This window comes from Echeneis naucrates, chromosome 2 (assembly GCF_900963305.1).
Source record: "Echeneis naucrates chromosome 2, fEcheNa1.1, whole genome shotgun sequence".
NCBI lineage: Eukaryota > Metazoa > Chordata > Actinopteri > Carangiformes > Echeneidae > Echeneis > Echeneis naucrates.
Genome location: NC_042512.1, coordinates 8452361 through 8470675, shown reverse-complemented (window position 1 = coordinate 8470675; position 18315 = coordinate 8452361). Strand labels below are relative to the sequence as shown.

Sequence of the window (18315 nt, the reverse complement as noted above, 5' to 3'; positions counted from 1 at the left end):
ACGCTTCAGTGAACTGGATTTATTTCCTTTCCTGGATTTACTTCATCATTTCACTGACTGTGGATTCAGCTGACAAATGCAAAATACAACCAACATTTAAACGATTTAAACATTTAAACTCCTCCCACTTTTTCTCATGACCTCCACCATAGAGTGCTGCCTGCTGCAGTAACGATGATTGGAAACAGTGATGGGACTCCATTGATGATGGCTTTTATAGAGGTTGTGCATGTGCGCAACTCAAGGTGACCATACTCAGAGTTGATTGAACCAACTAAGATCAGCTGTTCTGGAACCAGATACTTAGAGTTTCTCATCTCAGAGTAAGTCAACTCAGAGTTTAGGGATAGAAGTTCGTTGAAACTCCTACCTGAAATACCCCCCAGGTGCATGATGACATATTTATGTTCTGGGGTCAATCACCTGTATTTTTCAGTAAAAACATTTTCCCTGACGGGGAATCGAACCCCGGCCGCGGCGGTGAGAGCGCCGAATCCTAGCCACTAGACCACCAGGGAGTGTGTGGGCACCAAATGTTGTAGTGTATGATCAATGCTCTGTGTGAGATTTTTGATGACCGAAAAGTTCTCCCCCTCAGAACATTTTAAATTCCATAAATCTCCTACTGTACAAGGCTCGTTGGACTAGGGGTATGATTCTGGCTTCGGGTGCGAGAGGTCCCAAATTCTAATCCCGGACGAGCCCGTTGTCATGTTGCATAGCACAGTAAGACAGCAAAGTTTAAGGTGGAGTCAGAGACATATTAGAACATAACAGTGCAGAAGAAGGAAGGGAGTTGATATATTTAGACTTCTTCATTTTTAAATTGCAAAACTTGCTTAAACTCAACTCTCCTCCATTTAAACTCAAATCTGTGAAAAACAACAACATGCCCAAACAAATTCCACATGGCCAAATCCACCAGGGCTTGCATTAACCGAGAATTCTCCGTCATTGATGGATTTTTTTTTTTTTTTTAAGATTTGACGCACAAAGTAAACAAATCATCATCATCAAGATCACAGGTTGGTAACATCACCTGTAAGGAGAGTGGAGCAGTGGAAGAGTGCTGGGCCCAAAACCCAGAGGTGGATGATGGAAACCATCCTCTGCTCAGGCAGTGATCAAATCATAAACAATGTTCTACGAAAAGGACAATCATCAAATTTCCATCTGCTCAACACAGCCACAACAACTAGTTCACTTGTTTTTTTATCATTTCATTTTCCCTCAGCAGGCCTTCTTCTGCTGTGTTGCCGTTATTTTGGCCTCCATGTGCGATCTTCATCCTCTTTGGCATGATGTTTGTGTTTGTCAGTGTGTTTCGCTGTAGTTCTCCTGTGCATGTACTGTGATGTGACTCTGTCTGCCAGCTGGTATTTACATGGAATTATGGGGAGCCAATGACATCACAGTCACTTCAAAGGCAACTGAATCATTTCAAAGGCGATGGAATCTTGTCCCAGTAATGTCTTATAGAGCAGAAGACAGAGTTTTGTTTTTTAATTATGTATTATATTATCTTCTACCCACGTTACCAGGCATTGTTTCTTAAGTTAAAGCCGAAATGAGAGATAAAAAGATATTTAGTAAATTTCAAATTGTTTATTCCCTTCACCTGTAATACACCTCTGACCAACCACAAAGGGACTCCAACCCACAGCCTTCTGATCCAAAGGCAGACTACTCATCCTTTAGGCCACGTGGTCTCTGAGTGTGGCTGATTTTAATGTCCTGTTGTCAGTTTATCATCTGTTCCATCGTCTCTACCAGCACTTGACTGGATCCATCTTGATCACTGAGCTACATCCCCTGCATGGTGTGGCAGCTTTAGCTTCTGAGATCCTGCGACAGGTAAAACTTTTGAGTGCATAAATAACCAAAAAAAAGTCTTTTTGTTTTGTATGATAAATGCAATGTGCATTTGTGCTCCTTAGTTTTGGGGTTTGCTTCTCACTCTGGGTGCCATGAATTTTTCTCCCCTCATGGATTGTTGGACTTGAAAGGAAATGATCAGTCTGCAGTCTTTGCTCTGATCATTGTAACTTTGTGTTATTGTTGTATCTGATAAGTTAAGCTGCACTTCTAATGACCACCAGGGGGCAGTTCCACTGGTTGGAAAAAGACTGCATTGAAGTATATGGAGAGAACAACACCAAGTTCTGAGATGCTGCTTGTGGCCAGTATGGGGATTGAACCCATGACCTTGGCGTTATTAGCACCACGCTCTAACCAGCTGAGCTAACCGGCCTGTGTGAAAGTGTTTTATTGGCTTATTTTTACAAATCAAACTTAAATAATTACATAGCCTATCGTAGCTCAAAGCTTTTGATCCAGTGAGACATTTATAAGCAGTTAGAGCACATTGAACAGAACCTGTTGAAGTCAGAGAAGCCTTCCTGAATTCATGTTGTCTAACTTACTGACACTTGAATAGTGGAACTGCAGACAGTGGACACATCATATGAGGGGCTCCTCTGGGATTTACACACAGAACCTCTTGCACCCAAAGTCAGAATCATACCCCTCGATCAGGGGTCTGCAACCTTTAGCACTAAAAGAGTTATTTGGGCCCATTTCCACCAAATTAAAACCCACTCAGAGCCACAAAACTTATTTGGCCACCTAATTGAAGCTATTACATCTGGTTTCTTTAAACTTCTGCTTTATGAGAATGTGTTACCTTTATGAAATAAAGTATGAACAGAAAATGACTGACCTTTTTACTTCCCATAAACTGACACCAAACATCAAATTATTTTGATTTCTGAAAGAAACAAAAGACACAAGACAAGCACTGAGTGAGGGGCCATATTCCATCCTATTCCATCATGTCTCCTTCAGGTAGCTTCAACTTTGGTTGAGGAGGTGAAACCAAGCAAAGCTCCAGATAGCAGATACCAGGTCCATCCACAGCTAATGATCAGCTGAAAACTAAAGGAAACAGTAAAAGGTCCATACACAATAACAGTCCTGCTTCTGTTTCCCAAAAGGCTCCAAAGCCCACCCAGGGACCTGCTGTGTTTAGTTCACTTGTTGCTGTATCTCCAAAGAGCTAAAGTCTTGTGGAGAATGTGGGCATCGATGCCACTACCTCTCACATGCTAAGCGAGCGCTCTACCATTTGAGCTAATTCCCCAGTACTGGCATGCAAGCTAAGCTTTGGAAAAAAAAAAGTGAATAGCTCGAAGGAGGCAGCCTGGGTACTCTGTACTTGTTTGGCTGTTATTGCATCATTCCATATTTGCACATGTCAGTTTCACATTTGAAGTGGTAGGGTGACAACTGAAAGCTCTGGATAAGTATTACTTTGATATGTTTTCAAGTTTTAGTGGGAAAGCAAACACATCTCTCAAGGAGTTAACCTTGAGTCTGGAGCCTTAGACCACCGACCATCCTGACATGTTCGTCCAGCTGCCAGTCTCTGATGAGGAAACAGAAACCAATGTAGAGGAAAGGGGCAGTGCAACTGTGCTAACATTAGCATGTAGTGTGAGGATGAAGTAAACTGTAAATCTCACTTTGAGCAACGTAGAACATTGTTTATTATTTGAATATGACTGCACAGAGTTTTTGAATGATCAATCAGCTTCTCAGCTGTTCTGAATGGTGACAGTGAGGCAGCCATTGTGTTTACATCTGAATCACATGTGATTTTGGAAATTCTTCAAAGCAGCTTCAAAGGAGGAGTTTCATTCTGTGAGTAATGTGACATCATCAGGCGATCTATCAAAGGCAGCAGCTCTTCAGACACACAAGTGACACACAACTGTGAGGAGCACAAGTGTTGACCTCTCGCTCTCTACACATTCAAACCCCAGCAGTGCTGTGGTTCATACTTTACAGTATGTTTTCAGTCAGACCTGCTGATCTGCAGTGATGGGCTGTGTGTGCCCCCTGCCAAACACTGCATGTTTTCACATGGGGGTGGGGGGGGGTTGAAATTACAAAGGGAGAAAGAAAAGACAGAGGGAGGCTTGTCACTGTAAATTACTGTGATGAGTGCTGATTCTCTCAAATAAGAATCTGTTTAAAACAAACAAACCAAATCAATTAAACAGATTTGCTTTGTCGTGACACCCAAACATTTGGACACAACTTTCTGACGGGCTGTCATTAGTCTGACTAAAGTTTTCCGAGCGTGAAAAGCAATAAATCACCAAATTTCCTTCTGCTGAACAAAGCTGTAATGAAGGAAGTGATGAGCAGGAACTCCACTGAGAGCGAAGCACTGCAGGATGTCTTGTAGCCAACAACAGAAGTGCCACTGCACCACTCTGCTGTAAACCACACCAGATGGGACTCGAACCCACAATCCCTGGCTTAGGAGGCCAGTGCCAGCCTGCCATTATAATATATAAACAGTTCCAGTCGCTTCTGTTGGCAGAACTCAAAGGTATCTGGCAGGACCATGATTGCCTTTTGAGCTTCATTAACAGTGTGCACTCTACTGTGGAGGCCATGACAAAAAAGTGGGAGGAGTCTTTGATCTCTGTGATGTCATTAGAACCTTTGTGACATCACAGAATCAGCATCTCCTTTGATGGTTACTGATGGAACAGGAAAAGGTCAGATCCTGATATAATCTTGTGAATCCACAAGTATGCCTTTCTTTGTTTGTGTACCAACAGCCTGAGCTCTGGTTCTGACTTTGTTTTGATGAACCTCATTATTTACACACAGCACATTCAGGACATTAATGTGACAGTTTATTATATGCTAAAGAAACTTTGGGAAGAGTCATGATGGTCAGCCACGTATGTTGGGGGTATTTTCAGATCAAAAATACATCCTCACATATCAGTGTGGTGCTGTGGCTTAGTTGGTCAAAGCGCCTGTCTAGTTCAAATCCCCGCAGTGCCTCATTGATGAAGTTTAAGGTTGTTGAGTTAAACTCATGTAACTTCCTCAGCATAAGTTCCATTAAAAAGACACAGCACTCTCTCTGACCAGTCAGTTAACTGTCACAGTCTCCATGTCTCCCTTTGGAGCAGCCTGAAGTTTTGTGGAAGATATGAAACCAAACCAGAAACTATCCAACAAAAACAGCTGAGTAGAGTGCTGTGGATTTGAGCCGGTAACAGGCTGAATGATTTCAATGCAGATAAAGGTTGTGTATGTTGGCTGGTTAAAGCAGCCTGTGTTTAAATCCCAGCAGTTCCTTGTTGCTAAAGTCAGATGTTGTAGAAACAAACTATTTTTGGGTTTTCATCAGCTGTAGGTTACAACGATCAATATTATAGATATGATAGACAACATTCTCCATGTTGAATGTGTTAAACAATGTGTGAGTGTTGTTGTGGGTTTGTATCTACTGCTTCTCACTCTGGGTGCCATAAATATTTCTCGTTGGTCAGATTATGAGACTGACACACTGCCTGCTGCACCAACGAGGCCTGGAACCCAGAGTAAGTAAAAGAGGGAGATGGAGGAGAGCTGTCAGTGTTTCAGTATAAACATACATCATACAGCCCTGACCACTGTTGTATCCAGGCAGAGCTGACTGACTTTCCAATGAACCCTGTAGATCTCAGGCTGATGGTGCCAAAAGGACCACATCATCTGAAAAATCTTGTGATCTTCCACGAGAAAATGGCGTCTTTGACAGCCTTTTGGACACACAACCAGTCAGCGTGACGCATCCACCCTCACAATATTTCATGGTGTGGTTGAAAGAGGAGGGAGAATATTGGAAATGTAGCTAAAAAAAAAGATGAGTTCGAATCTCACTCAGGTACTACCTTTGATGCCGAAACCCGGGATTGAACCAGGGACCTTTAGATCTTCAGTCTAACGCTCTCCCAACTGAGCTATTTCTGCGACAGTTCTGCTTGTTTTTGCCCATGAACACTGCTCTTTAACCCTCCTGTCATTGTCACCCCCCCCCCCCCCCCCCCGCCCCCCCTTCCAAACCTTGGTTGGGATTTCAATTAAAACGATCACAAGTTTTAAATTGATGTCTTCTTAGACGTTAGATGACTTCAATTACAGAATCTATTGATTCACTCCAATCAGAGACACTGATGAATTCTTTGTGTTTCTCTGTTCTGGTCCTGGTTGGAATTTGGACAAAAAAGATGAGGAATGCCAATCCCTCTTTTCTTTGAATCAGCTTTTACCTGCAGAATCTGGACAAGAGGAACAGTGTTTTAGTTGTTGGTGCTGGTTGGTACAAATATACTAATATAATATATATATATTAGTAAATGGCAGAGAGAGAGATGACCTGCATAAAGCGACTGGAGCCTGAATACAGTTCCTTGGTCACAATATCACATACATCTTCACTGAAATAATGACACCTGTGTCACCTGTGAGAAAGCTCAAAGCTGTGTCCAAAGGTTTGGAGGAGTGAATGGCAGAAAGATGTCTTTGAAGCCATTTGGACACACAACCAGTCAGCGTGCAGCATTCAACCTCACAATATTTCATGTGGTTGTGGTGTGGTTGAAAGACGAGGCAGAATATTGGAAATGTAGGTCAAAACAAGGTCCACCTCTGATGCTGAAACCCGGGATCAAACCAGGGACCTTTAGATCTTCAGTCTAACATCAGTTTTAGATTTAATTACACATCATGCTCCTCAATGAGGAGGTGAATCAGGGTGCACATCCTGCAGCACCTGACCGGTCTGCTGGAGCAGATACTGCACCCCTGTGAGCTCTCCAGAAACAATACGCATAAAGTGATTCATTTCCAAAAGTTAATAAAACTAACAACAGATTTTAAAACTTACAGACAATCGGTCACCTGCCAAGATCAAAATATATATAATCACGCTGTGAACGTGCAAGTAAAGATCAGTATATGTATCACAATCATGGACTTAAAGCTTTGCAAGCACAAATGAATGGTACCACTTTGGGTCCGTTTGGAGAACATGGGGGGGCTGGGTGACGTCATCACCAGAAATTAAAATGTGTACTAGCATGCATACAGGGGAATTAGCTCAAATGGTAGAGCGCTCGCTTAGCATGTGAGAGGTAGTGGGATCGATGCCCACATTCTCCACAAGACTTTAGCTCTTTTTTACAGGGTGGACTTTGGAGGCTTTTGGTAAACAGAAGCAAGACTGTTATTGTGTATGGAGCTCTGACTGTTGCACTTCCATAGCCATATCTGAGGCTCTAACTCAGATATGCTACAGTTATTCCTTTCTGCATAAATGCTTCTCTTTGGGGTTGTCCTGCTCAGAAATTCAGTAAAAATTATGATGATTTGCAATTTTAAATGGATGTCTTGAGATCAGCTACAACAACACAACCCTAATCCCTAATCACTGCAGTTAACAGTCCTCTCACCATATGCTAACGGTCCTCATGAATTTAAGAGGATCGTTGTCTGTTCCTGATGGACTAAATGTGTTCTTCATTACAAACCATTACCAAGACCATTCAAACCGCCCAAACTAAGTAAACAGGCAGCTGTGGGAGTGGTTTCATTCAGGTAGAAGATAAATTCAGGTAAAAGCCTGAAAGGAAGTCCATTCGAACAGTGACACAACTGGAAAGTTGCTGCATAGACTCTTGAGGAGAAGATCCTAAGTGAGGTAAAAATGAAAGCTTAATGTGACTTCTATTCTCTTTGCTCTCTTTTTCCACTTTCAGTGTTAATTGACAAAAACCACATTAATTCTTGGAGCCATGTTTTCTTCAGATCTAACTCGGATCACTCCAATCAGAGGCAATGATGAATACTTTGTGCATAAGTGCTTCTCTTTGGGGTTGTCCTGGTTGGAATTTGGACAAAAAAGATGAGGAATGCAATTCCTTCTTTTTTTCAATCACCAGGACAACAAGTTTTATCAATTAATCAATTGGGGGCAAAGAAAGTAGTTTGAAAGTCACAAATGTTACCTTAACTTGAGCACTGACTTGACTGTTGAATTCAGTAAGTGCTACTTGTTGGAGCAGTGCTGACTGACAAAGACAACAACTTCTTCTTAGAATGCAACAATGATCATTTCAAATAAAAAGACGGAAGACTTCCTGTTGTACAAGTGCTTCTCTTTGGGGTTGTCCTGGATGGAATTTGGACAAAAATTAATACATTTCGTCAGATCAGCTAAATTAGTGCATTTGTCACCAACGTTTCCCCAACTGAAGCACAGACTTGTGTTCTGAGAGCAGTAAGTGCTATTTGTTGGGGTAGTGTTGGTGATTTCAGAAGTCAATCACAAGTCAGCAAGTTTTATCAATGATATGGAGGGTGGAGGGTTAAGAAAGTAGTTAGAAAGTCACAAATGTTACCTTAAAGGGCATATTGCAGGTTAAGGACCACATTGAATCAATGTTTAAAAAAATAATATAGGAAATGTTTTGATAAAGTGTCTCATACTGATAATATCCGTATATTTGCTGCACACAAACAGGACTGGCAGTCTTTGTCCCTCAGCTGGAAAGTGAAGGAGGTAAAATGTCCACAGCAGAAGTCCTGCGGGGTTTTGTCACCGACAGACTTGCCGCCGCCTGCCGGGAGATCTTAGCGGCCGTGGACAGAATGGTAGCCGGATATGAGGAGGAGGCTTCGGGCTTCAGGCAGGAGATCGACCGGCAGAGGAGCCAGCTGGAGCTGCTGCAGCCCCGAGTCCTGATCCACAAAACGGGTCGGTTGTTTTTATGAGTGAGAAAGGCTGAGGACTGTATTTGGCAGATGTAGAATGAAGCAGCTGGAGGAATAACTGTTCATATTGTAGCTAATAAAGAGGATTCATTATTGAATCGTTTCCTCCAGATGTTCAGCAGCTGATGGTGAAAAAAGAGGTTCCTCCTGAGTTCACCTCCAGTCCGGATCCGGAGGATTCAGAGAGTCCAGTCCTTAAACAGGAACAGGAGGAGGACCAGGTACCAGGACTGGAGGAGACCAGGAACCCTGTGAGGCCGTTTCAGGAGAAGAGTGAGGATGAAGAGATGAATGAACCGGCCAGGAGCTGTGATCCACAGAGTCCTCTTCAACCAGATCCAGATCCAGAGGAAGAGGTCTCAGACTCCTCTGATACTGAAATCAGTGAGAATGATTATCATGAAACCAGAGTGGCCCAGTCAGATGTGAAAATAGATGAAGGTGATGTAAATATTAGAAAATGTGACAGCAATGAGAAACCCAGCAGCTGCCCAGAGCGTGGGGAAACGTTTAAAAAAAAGTTGAATAAACAGCACATGGAAGTTCACTCAGAGGAGAGACCGTTTGGCTGCTCATTTTGTGGCAAAAGATTTAAGCAGCAAGATAATCTTGAATCACATATGGTAGTCCACACAGAAGAGAAACCCTTCAGCTGTGATGTTTGCGGGAAAAGTTTTAAACTAAAGGGAATCCTTAGTAAACACATGAAGGTCCATTCAGAAGATAAACCCTTCGGTTGTGATGTTTGTGGGAAAAGATTTAAAGTCAAGAACAACCTTAAAACACACATGGTAGTCCACACAGAAGAGAACCCCTTCAGCTGTGATGTTTGCGGGAAAAGATTTAAACTAAAGGGAATCCTTAAAAGGCACATGAAGGTCCACACAGAAGAGAAACCCTTCAGCTGTGATGTTTGTGGGAACAGATTTAAACAAAAGATCAACCTTAAATCACACATGGTAGTCCACACAGAAGAGAACCCTTTCAGCTGTGATGTTTGCGGGAAAAGATGTAAACTAAAGGGAATCCTTAGCAGACACATGAAAGTCCATACAGAAGAGAAACCCTTCAGCTGTGATGTTTGTGGGAAAAGATTTAAACTAAAGAAAAACATTAAACCGCACATGAAGGTCCATAGAGAAGAGAAACCATTTGGTTGTGACGATTGTAAAGAAAAAGACGAAAGAGGCTCACTGCAGGATCTTTACTGGTTGACCAAAAAACTGGAACATGTTTGATAGTTTTTTAACTTTTGCTTTGTTGTTTTTTTGTCCTTACTAATTTTTTTTGTAGCATATATACCAGAAAAAATGGGTTTTGTCAAAAAATCCAAATAAGAGGCATAAAAAAGGTTGACTTTTGTTCTACTACCTCAAGTTTATAGAAACACATGTTTTTAGATTTGTCATCGGAATCAGAATTTATGTGACAGTTTGTTGTATTAGTGCCTAAAATCGTCATATGGTGTGACATGAACATAATTTGATATGAATTGAAATAGCAATGAATCCTTCTTAAGTTACTCACTTTATTAATCATTTATCAGAACTAAACTGTAAACCATTATAGTTTTGTGAAAATTAATTCTATTTGTGTATTTTCTATTTTCGCTCAATATGAGACCTATGCTGTCAGTCTTTTAACATATTTTCTACTTACTGTGATATACTTTGCTATAAATTTCTGAAAAATATTTGTGACTTGCCGATCGTATTTTCTATATATTCCATTAATGTTTTCATATTTTAGCATTCATAAAGGTATGATATTTTCACATGTAGCAGACTCGGGCTGGCAGAAATGGTCACAGTAAGGTCACAGGGATGCTCTGCTACCAAAGAGAGCTCATTGCAACTATCACTAAAGATGCCAGAGTAATTTACGGTTGGCTCAAGAAACCTACATCAGCCTTACTCCCCCACAGGAAAAGGATCATTTACATAAAACCCCCACAAAGGGACTCTGAATTCAGGTGGTATCAACAACTATCATCCAGGACCGATAGTTGGTTATCACCTCCCACCAAACAATGCATAAAGGCACCTTGCTGCTCTGAGGTGCTCCCAGCAGGAACTCACTTCACTCAGAAGGAGAACATTTGTCCTCAACTTCAGCTCTCCTGCTCTCTCACACCAGCGGGTGAACAGCAGGCGATATGAAACAGTTGTAAAAATATGCAAGTGTTGCAAGATGCGCAATGAACACAAGGCTCCCCCCTTGTTGTCTGTCTGCCTGCCTGCGAGCGCGACAAATCTGACTGGTCAGATCCAGAGAGAGTAAACTTCGATCACGCTGGTTAATGAGCTATTTTAGAAAGAACGCACTGTCGGGGAATCGAACCCCGGTCTTCCGCGTGATAGGCAGAGATACTGTCCACTATACTAACGAGGAGCTGGAGAGGGTGAGAACATGTGTCACCTGAACCTGAACCCGCTCGGCCATTCTGACGACAGATGCTGAAAATTATCCCACAAGTGAGTACACAACACGCAAAGACTGCCTTATAAGATCGTGTGAAACACTAGTGTTTCACTGGTAAGATTCAGGTTCCACCGGAATGGTCTTTTAAAAGCGTGGGCGGTCAAAGGTGGACCAAAATTTTTGCATGTTGTACTGTATTTGGGGAAGAAAATTTCATGATGCACAGCTGGTCACAGAAGAAAGGATTTGGCAGGAGTCATGACTTGGTGGGGAATTTTTTTTTGCACAAAGGCAACACAACACAATCTCAAAGTATCTTGTCACCATCACAAATTTGAGGTTTATCTTGTACAAAGGAGAGGGAAGTCTTGGAGATGGACTTTTAAAATTCAAGATTTTAAAAAGGTCAGTGACAGGAAGGGGATCATCAGCATGGCAGAAAATGTGTTAATAAGTGTGAACAATGTGTCCAGAACAAGATGCATTCTGAGAGCTTTGCTTGTATATATGTTTAGTCAGTAATTTGGTTGAGTGACTAAGCAGGACAACACGGAGCAGTAACTGAGGGATCAGTGTTGGAGAGCAGAACTCTTTCCTGTTCTTTATTAAACATGCTGAAGATGCCAGGAATTAACCCAGGACCTCATACATGCTAAGCGTGGGCTCTACCACTGAACTACATCACATGCTCAATGGGTTGGCTTTGGCCGACCACAGGACTTCTAAGATACTGCGACAGGTAAAACACGATCTGTCTGATGACGCCTCATGGATGAGAGGTGAAATGTCTTCAAAAATCTAGGACTACGTCTGGTTGCCTCAGACATATTAGAACAGAATGACTGAGAACCTACGCAGATGTCTTCCACAACAATTTAGGATGAGCACCCTCAGAATAGTATGGGAGGGTTCTCACCTGAGGTCCGGTCAATAGATGGCAGGAGTCACGGATCATCTGCATAGCAGTGAAAAATAGTTCCAGTTTTGTTGTTGCTTCTGTCTGCAGAACTCAAAGGTATCTGGCAGGACCATGATTGTCTTTTGAGCTTCATTAACAGAGTGCACTCTACTGTGGTGGTCATGAGAAAAAAGTGGGAGGAGTCTTTGATCTCTTTGATGTCATGAGAACTTTTGTGACATCACAGAATCAGCATCTCCTTTGATGGTTACTGATGGAACAGGAAAAGGTCAGATCCTGATATAATCTTGTGATCTTGTCAGACTTTCCTTCCTTAATTGTAGATACCTAACATTCTGCCTAATACTACACTTAAGGTAGTTGAATAGGGGTGCAGATTATTGGACACATTATGTGAAGCTCGCACCCAAAGCGAGAATCATACCCCTAGACCAACGAGCCCTTGACATGCATGTGAGAGGTAGCTGGATCGATGCCCACATTCGTCACAAATCCATGACTGTGGTGTTATCAGCACCACGCTCTAACTTGATGAAGATTTGATACAACCATTTTGTGGACTGAACTTCCATCAAAGGCTTGCAGAGAAACAACACGGTAAAGCAAAGCACAAAACTGTCCTGAGGATCTATCCCACATCGGTAACTCAAAGTGATGGTGGCCATTGGTGCAACTTAAAGTCTTGTGGAGAATGTGGGCATCGATCCCACTACCTCTCACATGCTAAGCGAGCGCTCTACCATTTGAGCTAATTCCCCTGCATTGGCAAACTAGCATGCAAGCTAAGCTTTGGGAAAAAGCCCTTTAACAACCTCTGAGTTCACCATCAACAGGTTTCAAAGATATTTAGAAATCATTCACGATGGCCTTAAAGGCAGATATTTAGGATAACTCTAGCTGGAATAGCAGGTTGCAACAGGAAAAGTTCTGCATGTCTCTGTCTCTTGATGGGCTAATTTTTCAGCAAATTTTTCGGCTATTGTTGCTGCTTTTGTCGTCAGAATGGCCGAGCGGTCTAAGGCGCTGCGTTCAGGTCGCAGTCTCCCCTGGAGGCGTGGGTTCAAATCCCACTTCTGACAGTCACCACTTTTCTTTCACCTCAACTGCAGCAAGGTGTGTTTGGGGACAAAGTTCTTTTGGTCTACTTTTGACCGCCCAAACTTTTAAAAGACCAAAATTCCTTTGACATGTCGAAATATTGCCATTCTGTCCTTGGAAAATTGAAACAACCTGGTTTTGTCCACTCCACACGTATGAGGAAATGCAAATTTTGAGCCTCTGTGCGCCCAAATTTTTAAGCAAATTTCAGGCAGGAGTTGATCACACAACCATTATAATTTTATTTATTGGGTTTTTATTGTGTTTTTTTTCTTCAGTACTCTTATTGTGTATGGAGCTCTGACTGTTGACATAAGTGCAGGTGACCTAAATTCAGCAGCATCATCAATGTCCTCATCTCATCCAAAAGGCTTCATCAGACAGATCGGTGTTGCAGGAGCTCAGAAGCTATCTGGTTAGCTAATGCTGCCAGAGCATGTAGCGCAGTGGTAGAACATGCACTTCCCATGTATAAGTGTTTCCTATCTACAGCATCTTACATTATGGGATTTGAACCCAGGATCTCCTGTTTACGAGGCAGGTGCTTTGACCAGCTAAGCCACAGCACCACTCTGATGTACATGTATATGCAGAGGATCAGATTGATCATACACTACAACATCTCACATCCACAGCACTCTACTCAACTGTTCTTAAACAACATTTAATAGACATGATTAGCAGAGTCCTCCTTGGAAACTTAAGTTTGTTACATCTAACTCAGCTGTACTCAGTCAGCCTGTACAGAAGATTCAGTAACAGCTGAGTTATCTTTAGTCCAACAACTGCTGTCCATTTCTACCACAGGGAGCCACAGGCTTTAGAGTTTTCAGTCCTAACCCTTGATTGTCAAGCAATCATATTCCCATTTTATGCAGATTTTTCATCCACAACACACACACAACAATCTTGAATTGTTTAATTAAATCTAAAACTGTTATGAATGACAGATTTAGAGTGCTAACGATTACACCATGGACCGTCCAAATTTTTACTGTATTTGTATTTTTACTTTTATCATTTAATATGTTTTGCTGCGTTTCAACTCGTTAACGCTTTAAGCTACAGAAAGAACAAGAGCAGTCGCACCACACAAGCATTTCAAAATAAAAGCCAATTTATATTAGTTTATTTGTATCTTTAGCTCAGATGTAGCAAAGCGCAACAATGCTGTCAATAAGGAACTTTCCTATTTGGGTTTCTTGAAACATTTGGTGCAGCAGGCAGCACGTCAGTCTCATAATCTGAAGGTCATGAGTTTGAGCCTTATACGGGGCACAGCTTCAGTTAATAATGAGAATTTAGTGGTTGGGACTAGAACCTCAGTTCCTTTAACATGCTTCGATGATATATTAGACTTCTATGGACCATTTCACCGCTCTGCATAGACAAGTATAAAGAATGACACAACAGGTGTCATCTCACTATTTTCCAGTTTAAATGCACAACAGCAGCATCCAGCTTCTCTGTCAGAGAGTTGTGAAGTTCTGTCTCTGCATCAACACCATGAACCACAAAATTATCATTGCAATCTCTGGACAAGAGAAACAGTAATTTTGTGGTTGTTGCTGATCCACTGACCTCCTTGACCTCCTTAATTTTGTAACCTCTGCCATAAATCCATACAAAAAAACCAACGACTTGCTGTGATTAGTTCACTTGTTGCTGTATCTCCAAAGAGCTAAAGTCTTGTGGAGAATGTGGGCATCGATCCCACTACCTCTCACATGCTAAGCGAGCACTCTACCATTTGAGCTAATTCCCCTGCCATGCTAGCACGCAAGCTCAGCTTTGAGAAAAGGCCGCTTTAACAACATCAACAGGTTTCAAAGCTTTTTCGAGAGAGTTCAAAATAATTAAATTTTTCAATCATCTGTATTTTTCAGTAAAAGCACTTTCCCTGACCGGGAATCGAACCCCGGCCGCAGCAGTGAGAGCGCCAAATCCTAGCCACTAGACCACCAGGGAGCGTGCAGACAAAATACCTTTGTCCCAAAACCTTACAGCAGTAGAGGTGAAAGAAAATCTGTCCTTTCACACAGTGAAGGTTCCAATGTGAAACCTTAACCTGTCGACAACCTGTTTTGTCCACTCCACACGTGTGAGCAAGTGCAAACTCTGAGCCTCCATGTGATCTGATCAGATCGTGGTCATTGTGTATTGGAATGACTGGACTCACTTTGATGGGCAAATTTTTCAGCTTCTGTCGTCAGAATGGCTGAGCGTTCTAAGGTGCTGCGTTCAGGTCGCAGTCTCCCCTGGAGACTCCAGGACAAGTATCAAACATGACGAGGAGGCCGAGTGATTAAGGCGATGGACTGCTAATCCGTTGTGCTCTGCACGCGTGGGTTAGAATCCCATCCTCGTCGGTGGTTGTGTTAGTCTTTCCATGTTGCAACAACAACATACAGTACATACAAACATAAATGTTACTGAGTGTTATTTTCCCATTTGTTTTTACTTCTTCTACGATACAGATACAGACGGTTTCAGAGAACAACTGCAGAGATGACCCTTTCAAACCCACGCCTCCAGAGGAGACTGCGACCTGAACACAGTGCCTTGGACCGCTTGGCCATCCTGACCGTTTTTGTCAACCAGTGGAGCCCCCTGGTGGTCATTGGACAGACTGCAGGTGGAAGTCTCAGTACTTTTTAACCTGCTCATAACCAGGCAGTGTTCTGCTGGGTAAGTCTGGGTCTAAAAAAAAGAAACTACTTATCGCCCAACGTGGGGCTCGAACCCACGACCCTGAGATTAAGAGTCTCATGCTCTACCGACTGAGCTAGCCGGGCTGCTAAAGCTGCAAAAAATTTTCCTAAAAATTCCGAAAAAATACAGACTGTTTATTTTTATCATTATGCTGCGTTTCAACTCCTTGACGCTTTGAGCTGCAGAAAGAACAAGAGCAGTCGCACCATACAAGCATTTCAAAATAAAAGCCAATTTAGATTATTTTATTTGTAGCTTTAGTTCAGATGTAGCAAAGCGCAACAATGCTGTCAATAAGGATCTTTCCTATTTGGGTTACTTGAAACATTTGGTGCAGTAGGCAGCACGTCAGTCTCATAATCTGAGGGTCATGAGTTCGAGCCTTATACGGGGCACAGCTTCAGTTAATTATGAGAATTTAGTGTTTGGGACTAGAACCTCAGTTCCTTTAACATGCTTCGATGATATATTAGACTTCTATGGACCATTTCACCACTCTGCATAGACAAGTATAAAGAATGACACAACAGTTATGAAGAAGTTATGGTGGCCACTGATGCAACACTCCGTAGCAGCACCACTCTGATGTACAGGGATGTATTTTGGATCTGAAAATTCCCCCAACGTACGTGGCTGACCATCGTGACTCTTACCAAAGTTTCTTTCAAAGGAGATGCTGATTCTGTGATGTCACAAAGGTTGTGATGTGATGACATCAAAGGGACCAATTGTCTGCTAGTTCACGATGTCCTTAAAGGCAGATATTTAGGATAATTCTAGCAGGAATAGCAGGCTGCAACAGGAAAAGTTCCAGTCAGACCTCTCACACCCAAAGCGAGAATCACACCCCTAGACCAATGAGCCATTGACAGCAGGACATTTATGGCATTTAAAATGTAGTCAAACGTTTTCTGAGCATTGATCATACACTACAACATTTAGTATCCTTCCTAACCTATTCTCGCTTCTTGGAGATATTAAATATCTGTCCCAGTGGCCTAATGGAACTAACTGCTTATAAATGTCTCACTGGATCAAAAGTGGTGCAGCAGGACGTGTTTTTCTGATGAGCCATTTAATTTCTTCACATCACATTTCACATCACTATTTCCCATTATTTTAGATGGACACACATCACCATTTGATTTTATTTCAATTCATATTTTATTTCAATAACTTTGAATGCCATTTTAAATATCTGGATGTTCAGTCATTTGTGCTTTTATTCTGTGGATAACAAAGATATTCTTTCATTTTATTATTCTCGCTTCGGTCGAAAAAAAAGCCGAGTCCAGTCGAGGAGAGCCAATCATCAGAGAATCCGTGCAGATATAACCCCCCTGGGGTTATTTTGATGGACACACCATGAGGCCAATCACATGAGAGGACAAACTGATGTTTTCACAATAATATTCAGCTGGTAAATTGACATAGATATGAAGTTTCACTGACTGTTCTGTCTTTACATGAGGGAGGCAGGAAGTCAGACTTTCTGTGGACTGTGTACTTTGAATCCACTGATCTGAGTTCAGCTCTCAGTAGAACCTCTGCCATCTGATTTAGTGTGAGAGGGATTGAGCATAACCTTCACCTATATAACATGTACCCACCACCCAAAACAGAGAGAAGGCTTCATCAGATGATTTCTCTTTTCTGCTGCTGCCTCTGTGGTTAGGTAAAGGTCCAAAGAGGATGTAGATCAGTGGTAGACGTTCATCAAAGTAACAGGACATGCTCGTGGTAGGTCCATTGGTGTGAAGTAAATTCCCATACCGGGAGTTGAACCCGGGCCACCTGGGTGAAAACCAGGAATCCTGACCGCTAGACCATATGGGACATGTGCGGTGTGGGATAACATTTTTATGTTATGGGGTAAATCACCTGGATTTTTCAATAATAAAAAGGCTTTCCCTGACCGGGAATCGAACCGTAAATTATCCTGTTGTAAAAGGCTTGTTGCTCTAGGGGTATGATTCTCGCGGGTGTGAGAGGGCCTGTGTTCAACTCCCAAATGAGCCCTTGGTATTATGTCGCCAATATCAGTTCCTGACCATCATGACTCTTCCCAAAGTTTGTCTCCTATGAAAAGCGGTCAATCACCAAATTTCCATCTGCTCAACACAGCAACAACCACTTTGTTTTGTCCAGAAACTGCAAGCAAAAGCTGTAATACAGGAAGTGATGAGCAGGAACTCCACTGAGAGTGAAGCACGTCTGGGGTTTGGATGAAGGATGTCCTGTTTACAAGACACTTTAAGCAGCTCAGCATCAGTACTGACAGTTTCTCTGCAGTTTCATCTGGAGAGTTGGACCTGGTAGACCTCCAAGCCTATCTGGGTCTGAAAATAGACAACAAAACAAGCCTGAGATGCTGCAAATGTGATGCCTATGTTTGTACGGCCCACTCTGACCTGAGTGTCTAATGCCACGTGCATGAATTCACATACACACAAACACACACACCTTTTTGTATTGTTTTAAAGTCAGCTCTGCCTGGATACAACAGTGGTCAGGGCTGTATGATGTATGTTTATACTGAAACA

General features: G+C 42.2%; 9 non-coding genes across 9 annotated transcripts; 2 read left to right on the top strand and 7 right to left on the bottom strand.

Annotated features, from left to right (window-relative positions):
- Positions 1 to 446: 446 nt before the first annotated feature.
- Positions 447 to 518, bottom strand: trnae-cuc (transfer RNA glutamic acid (anticodon CUC)). Its single transcript has one exon. It is a non-coding gene; the product is annotated as a tRNA-Glu (tRNA).
- A 1659-nt stretch (positions 519 to 2177) lies between these two features.
- On the bottom strand, positions 2178 to 2251 carry trnai-aau (transfer RNA isoleucine (anticodon AAU)). Its single transcript has one exon. It is a non-coding gene; the product is annotated as a tRNA-Ile (tRNA).
- Positions 2252 to 5747: 3496 nt separating this feature from the next.
- On the bottom strand, positions 5748 to 5820 carry trnaf-gaa (transfer RNA phenylalanine (anticodon GAA)). The gene has a single exon. It is a non-coding gene; the product is annotated as a tRNA-Phe (tRNA).
- Positions 5821 to 6938: 1118 nt separating this feature from the next.
- On the top strand, positions 6939 to 7011 carry trnaa-agc (transfer RNA alanine (anticodon AGC)). The gene has a single exon. It is a non-coding gene; the product is annotated as a tRNA-Ala (tRNA).
- Positions 7012 to 12647: 5636 nt separating this feature from the next.
- On the bottom strand, positions 12648 to 12720 carry trnaa-agc (transfer RNA alanine (anticodon AGC)). Its single transcript has one exon. It is a non-coding gene; the product is annotated as a tRNA-Ala (tRNA).
- Positions 12721 to 12958: 238 nt separating this feature from the next.
- trnal-cag (transfer RNA leucine (anticodon CAG)) lies at positions 12959 to 13041 on the top strand. The gene has a single exon. It is a non-coding gene; the product is annotated as a tRNA-Leu (tRNA).
- Positions 13042 to 14752: 1711 nt separating this feature from the next.
- Positions 14753 to 14825, bottom strand: trnaa-agc (transfer RNA alanine (anticodon AGC)). The gene has a single exon. It is a non-coding gene; the product is annotated as a tRNA-Ala (tRNA).
- A 957-nt stretch (positions 14826 to 15782) lies between these two features.
- trnak-cuu (transfer RNA lysine (anticodon CUU)) lies at positions 15783 to 15855 on the bottom strand. The gene has a single exon. It is a non-coding gene; the product is annotated as a tRNA-Lys (tRNA).
- Positions 15856 to 17536: 1681 nt separating this feature from the next.
- On the bottom strand, positions 17537 to 17608 carry trnae-uuc (transfer RNA glutamic acid (anticodon UUC)). The gene has a single exon. It is a non-coding gene; the product is annotated as a tRNA-Glu (tRNA).
- Between the last annotated feature and the right edge of the window lie 707 nt (positions 17609 to 18315).